This window comes from Stylophora pistillata, chromosome 12 (assembly GCF_964205215.1).
Source record: "Stylophora pistillata chromosome 12, jaStyPist1.2, whole genome shotgun sequence".
Taxonomy (NCBI): Eukaryota; Metazoa; Cnidaria; class Anthozoa; order Scleractinia; family Pocilloporidae; genus Stylophora; species Stylophora pistillata.
Genome location: NC_142530.1, coordinates 5,303,563 through 5,310,877, shown reverse-complemented (window position 1 = coordinate 5,310,877; position 7,315 = coordinate 5,303,563).

The following is a 7,315-nucleotide window of genomic DNA, read 5'->3' as shown; positions in this document are numbered from 1 at the left end:
TAATGGAACACGAATCTAATTTATCTACCTGTTGTCGTGTGCCGACCAACAAAAACTCCGTTCTATCATCATTAATCATCAAACGATCTCGAACCATCCATTTCCTCACTGCATCAATGCACTTTTCCATAGCTTGTATACCATCGGCTTGAGCAGTGTTGCCAAGTGGTTTAAAACTCAGATACAGCTGCGTATCGTCTGCAAAACAGTGAGCATCGGGAAGATAATGTTCCACAATCTTAAACAGCTTGGACGCATATATTATGAATAGCAAAGGCCCTAAACATGAGCCTTGAGGTACCCCGCAGTTCGAGTCAAAAGGACGAGAAAGAACCCCTTGCACAGAAACGCGCTAACTTCTATTAGAAAATTACGATCAAAACCAGTCCAAAGCAGTCCCACGTATGCCAACCTCATCAGATAGCCTCTCTAAAAGTATTTGATGATTAACAGTGTCAAAGGCAGCACTGAGATCCAATAAAATTAACATAGTGACATGTTGGGAATTCATCTTTAACAAAATGCCATTCCTAACTTTGATAAGTGCAGTTTCAGTTCTATGAAATTTTCTGTAAGAGGACTGAAGCGCAGGAAAAATAGCATTTGAAACCATGTGATCACAAACTTGATTGAAAACGACTTTTTCGGTAAACTTGGTTACGTATTGTAAGTTACAAACTGGTCTGTAATTTTTGTACAGCAAATCCAACACAACTCCTCCCGGTTAGCTCAATTGGTTACAGCGCCGGATTGTGTTGTGCGGGAGGTCGAGGGTTCGAGCCCCGGCGTCAGGGTGTTAAAATAAGTGAGGAGAATCTGCTACCTTTCTATAATCAAGAAATAGATAGATATTCTAGTCTTCTTGGATAAGGACGAATAAACCGTAGGCCCCGTCTCCTGCAGGGTTAGGGGTAGGAGACGTCAATTTCCCACGCACGAGACTACTGTGTGGTGTATGTCCTCCCGTGGGTGGATGGGTGGGAATTGGCCCTGAAAAGCCCCTATGGGGAGTGGTCAATTAATCTATGTATGTATGTATGTATGTATGTAACTAAGCGCCGCAAACATGGATGTAAACGAGTCCAAATGCTGAGTAAACAGGACCCCGGATAAGTGCCCGAGCAATGTTCACGAGGAGGTCATGATAATACCGCAACTGTTTGACGAAAAACAGCCCCAGGTAGTGGTGGAAAATAGGAGGATATTACTAAGACCAACCAATTCTGACATCGTGTAATGCACACCTCTTAAATTACAATATGTGATTGTTCGTTTTCACTCATCTACCAATCATTAATCTCTCTAAAGGATCGTTTACTCTACGAAACATAAGTCTAGATACGCGGTAAGCGCTCGTTTCCTCATTAGTCCGGGAAAAAGACCACAGAAAACGAGAGATTTCGAAAATGTTCCTAAAAATAGATAATTTTTTGAAACGCAGACCCTGACCAAGGACCAAACTTATTATTACCTTGAACTACTCAGGCGGGGTAGGTCATTTCGTCTGCTTCGTTTTCACAGTTGATTATTTTTTGTTGTCTCGTTTTGTTTTCCTTTAGATAGATAGATAAATCGTTTATTAAAAAGAAACACCTCGCAGTCCGAAGACTGAATTACGTGTATAATATACAAGAAACAAAATTCATTGTTAAAATAGTTTGAAAATCTTAATAATAGAAATATACAAATCTAATAAAAACGTTTCACTTAGGATGATCTTGTGTTAAAATCATACTTAAACATACATATTTACATCCTTAGGTTATGGCTAACAACAAAAGATTTTTTAGAACGATCAGTCTTGCACACTGGCACGTTAAACTTCCTATTGCTGCGCAGCTGCCTGTGGTGCTCAGCTTTAGGTGGGAGCAGACCTGCGAGCTTGTGATTAATGTCAAGAACAATGTCATTAAAAAGATCAAACGATAGAGATGCTCTCCTGTCGTAAAGAGATGAGATGTCTGCCTCTTTGAGCGCGCTGTTGTAGCTTGTATAGATATTTATAACATAACCAAAGCCAAGCGCGCGCCCTGATTGGTCAATTTAGCGTCCCCCATTTGCCCATGAGTGTACGCTGCTGACGTGAGCAAATGCAAGGACTATTTTTCCGAGCGCGCTTGTTTTCTCTGGTCACGTAAGATTTGTTAAATAAAACGGAACTCTTTAGCTACAATGTATCAATGTTATGTTATAAAACAAATGATAAACACCACAGCGTAAACTATTGAGTTATGGATGCACTTGGGAGGTTTGCTAAGCACTCAAGAAGCTAGAGTCGCCCTCGGCTATCGCCTCGAGCGACTCTTACGCTTCTTTCGTGCTTCAACCTCTCGCGTGAATCCATAACTCAATAGTGTACGCTGTGGTGTTTACCATTTGTTAAATCTTAACCAACGGATAAAAATTTGTGGAGGAATTTTTGGGCCAGTCGCCAGAATGTTTCTTTTTGTCATCTTACCCATCATTTTGTACCGAAAATGGCACGCCAAGCCCTTTCTATGTAACTGAGTGTGCCAGGGTCTTACGAGCGGCCAACTTACTTCCCTTTGTCGCCTAAGGGGTGAAATGAACGAAAACGCAAACGATGACTTATTTCCCCAATTCTACTCCTTTTACTTATACCATAAACTGTTTTGATCCTACGCGTGAGAATAGCATTTAATCATATTAATAATGCTCAGGTGATTATGGAAGAAATCAGAAAAATCAACTCTCGAAATGGCCCTCCATTGATTTTTCATCTTTCTTCTTAAAATGAAAGAAGGTACAATTGATCAATGTTATCCCAAGTAAAAGTTAGCTGTAGTTATGTACTGGCTATGCTATTCTCAACGAACATTTTGTTTTGATCTTCTCGACTTCCACTTGAAGAGAAGTAGTTATTTAGCTGTAGTGCGTGAATTTATTGATAAGAAAGTTAGAATTTAAACAGCCCCTCTATCCTGGCTGGCTAGTTTTCACAAAGTGTTGACCATTAGCGCTTTTTCATCAGTTGCTATGATAGCAGCTTGTCTCTCGCTTGATGGACCAACCCTAGAATAAGAGACTGCTTATATCGGTGTAACAAAATAGAGCAAATCGTAAGGGTTGTACCACGCTGTGAAAGCTATCAAGGATAGCCTAGTGACCCTTCGCTGAGCTGAGTTAATCGCAAAGAGATTGAAACTGCGACTGACTTAAGTAGGGGCTTGATTAAATCTATAAAAGTTAAAAATGCTTTCCTAGTCTCAGGCGATTTCCAAAAATGTAAGTTGTACAGAAACAAATTATCTGGTCTCATACGACATAGTAAAAGGATATACTATTGCAAATTCTTTGATGAAAACCAACATAACATGAAGAATACTTGGGTTGGTATTAATCAACTTTTGAATATTCAAAAGAAAAATTCCAAACCCGTAATAGTACAAAAGACCCGGTACCGGTGAAATTACTACTCCTTGGTTCTGAACTCCCAAACATTATGAATAACTATTTCTCTTCTATCGGGGAAAGTTTGGCAAAATAAGTATATGTTCCCTCCTCTACGAAGCATTTCAGCGAATATTTACATGATCGTCGTCCTATTAATTCTTTCTTTTTCGATCCTGTCACTCAATCTGAAATACAGCGCGAGATTTTGTCATTGCCTTAAAATAAATCATATGGATTATATTGTTGCCCAACTCGCCTGATCAAATGCGCTTATTGCATCTTAAGCCAACCTCTTGCTGATTTAATTAACATCTCTGTGAGCTGTGGTGTTCACCCACCTCAATTGAAACATGCCAAAGTCGTCCCAGTCTACAAGTCTGATTACGGAACAGAGCCCGGGAACTGACAGGCCCATCTCTTTGCTTTCAGTATTCAACCGTATCTTTGAAAAAGTAATGTATAATCGCCTTATTGCCTTTGTTAAAAAAAAATTACCTGCTATTTAAATCACATTACGGATTTCACGAGAAGCATTCCTGCCATCATGCCCTACTCGAAATTGTCAACAGAATTCAAACAAATATAGATAATAAGTTATTTTCACTTGAAATATTTTTATATTTTAAAAAAGCTTTTAATACTGTTGATCATTCCATTCTGTTGTATAAGTTATACCACTACGGAATAAGAGGAATTGTGAATGATTGGCTTTCCTCTCACCTCTCCGACTGTTTTCAATCCACTCCAATTGACACTAATATCTCACATAAATGAAATATTTGCTAGCAAATAGTGTTTTATGTTTTGCCATTAGAAGTCTTTGTTTTGCTATTCAACAATTATTCCACGAGCGCGCGTTGCATATGAGATGATAGATAGCCAACGAGGCGCTTAGCGCCGAGTTGGCTATAATCATCTCATATCCAACAAGCACGAGTGGAATAATTGTTTTATTGAAAACATTAAATTCAATATTAAATTTTACTAATTTGTTTTTGGCTCCCTTTTAATTATTTTATGCTGACACGTACGCTTACCATATTGGTAGATTATGGTATATTGGCTCGTATACCATAACGGCTAAGCAAATAAAAAGTCTTGAATTACATTATCCAATGATCCAGTTGTTCATAATAATGTTTATACAATAAGTTCGTAAGTATTGCGTGACAGTGTCCTTTGGGTGAGAGGGGGCGCATTGTGAATGGAGTCGATAACCCCTTAGGAAGATGCCCACGTGACTTTACTAGGGTCACTCATTCACCTCTGCTACTCTTCGAGTCAACAGCGGAGATTTTCGCACCTTCTCCACCTTTTCCCACCTCATTCATAGGACAACGTTTTGGTTTTATTATTGGCATGCTTTAGCCCCACCTTTACTGGGGCGAAGTACATTTTACTCAAAATTGTAAAGAGGTGCTAACCTCATTTTTTTTGTCTTTGTATATTAAAGCGGCTAGGGGTAGTACCCCCTAGTCAATTTGCTCCACTCTACGAGTTTTCATTTGTTGGGCCCCAGTAAACAAGCTACACGAAAGCAGTATAATTTTCCTCTTGTGGTCATATAATGGGAAAACATAAAAAGAAAATTTCTTTTGGTGTGCCGCAAGGATTTGTTCTGGGCACACTTCTCTTTCTAATCTATAGAAACGATATCCCCAATTGCTCTGAAATTTTTGATTTTCATCTCTTTGCTGGCGATACTAATTTAATTTATGCTGATAAAAGTCTCAAATCGCTTGAGACTGCTGTTAATAATGAGCTGAGAAACGTTACTGACTTGCTAAATGCTAACAAATTAACTTTGAATACTAAGAAATCTAATTATGTAATCTTCCGCCCCTCACAAAAGAAACTAAATTCAACTATTGGTTTAAAAATAATTGATAACAATACTAACACTATCACTTCCATGGAATATAAGGAATACGTGAAGTACTTGGGAGTCCATATTGACAGTACTCTAAGTTGGAAACATCATATTAATTACATAGTTTGCAAAATAAGTAAAACTGTATGTGTAATCGCCAATATCAGACGTTTTGTCCCGTCTAACGCTCTCCTCAAAATCTATTATTCTCTGATTTTTCCCTATATACACTATGGCATAATTACTGGGGGTCAAGCTGCTAAAACTCATATGAACAAGATTCTTCTTTTACAAAAGCGTGTTCTTCGATTTATATATGGTATGGAATACAGAGCTCATACTATACTACTATTTATTTCGCCAAATATTTTACCGGTTAACATGTGCCTTAAAACTGTGGCTGCCCAAATGCATGATGTATCATATGGCCTAACACCCTCTAAAATATCAAATCTCTTTACTCGATCTCATAAAATTCACACATACAATACGAGATTTTCTAATGCCGGCAATTATTATGTCAACAAATTAAGGCTTAACCAACAACTCTCTTCTTTTTCAAGACTTGGTCCTAAAATATGGAATAATCTTCCATGTAGCGCTCCTTACCTAAAAGGTCTTTTAGCAAAAAAGTCCATACACTTTTGTTAAAATTACTCAACAATGAAAACAATTATGTCTCTAAAAAAAACATTGTTGCTAAAATGACTAGTGGACTTATAGAATTAAAATAGCAACTTCCATATTTATTTACATTAATAACCTACTGTAAGCTATTCATACTTGAATTTACTTTATTCGCTTCGTTGTTACTCATAATCATATACTTCTTTAAATCAAGTTCACTTTTCTAAACTAACAATATTGTAATCTCCTTGCAATTTTTATTTCCAACTTCCTTGATATATTTTGATATTGTCTGCAACCACCCGACTCTATTAGCTTTGCTACATTCGGGTGGGTATTTCTTTAATTTTTTTTTTTATTTAGTTATTTATTTCTTCTTAAATAAATATATGATAAGTTTGGTAGAATATCGTATATTGCAAGGAAAAATGGTGAAAGAAATAAAGGACTGACTGAAGTAAGAAGTGTTCTGGCGACAGTTTATTGGGAGGTGGTAGCAGATTGCAACGGTACCTAGTCTGATAGCTTAAATTTTATAAGCGTTCGGCGTGGCTATAGAGTCTGGCAAGATTTATTCTATAGCTTGAACAAAAATAAAATTGATCGATGTCATGATTAGGATAAAAATTTCCTGTAAAGAGGAAACTGTGAGTACAAGTCAGTTCTTTCCAGCAGAAAAACAAACCGGCTCAATAGAGCAGGGCTCGTAAAATGCGGAAGATGGTGGAGGTAGTGCGTCGGCACTAGCGCCATTTTGTTGTGAAGAGGCTCCAATTTCATGGCGAACGACAACTTCAACTGGATGAGGTCTTGGATCAGATCTCAATAGTTTGTAAAGCATGTAAAGCGCGAAGCACAAGAAGAAAAATCCGCCAGTGCAACTTCCCCCAATCAAACCTCCACTTGAATCTGTCATTGAAATTGGACTCCCAAAAGTTGCCTTCTATGCTCACCTTCGACACTCCAACAGTAAATCTATGAAGGAGATTTAATTTAGATATTTTATTCAATTAAAGAAGTCACTTACAGATGAATATGATTCAACAATTAACCATTTTCTGAGCCTCGCCTCAGCAAAAATTTCCCCTAAAGATGCCATCACATATTCAGTGTTGAACATATGAAAACTTGACAAACCAAAAACCTACCCAAAAACTCAATAAAGCCCTGAACGAATCAAAAAGTCGGTCACCGATAAACGATCAGAACAGATTTATCTTTTTGACCGTATCATCTTTTGCTATTTCAGTTGTTTGACTTTGTTTGGTCGTGATTACTTTTTTTCCTCTACTTACAAATCTGTTAGGTTTGATTTTGCTTCTAATGCCCTCGTTCACCACAATCTAAGATAGCACGCCATGTAAACTGTACGGTCTGCGAGTAATTTAAGAATCATCTTTGATA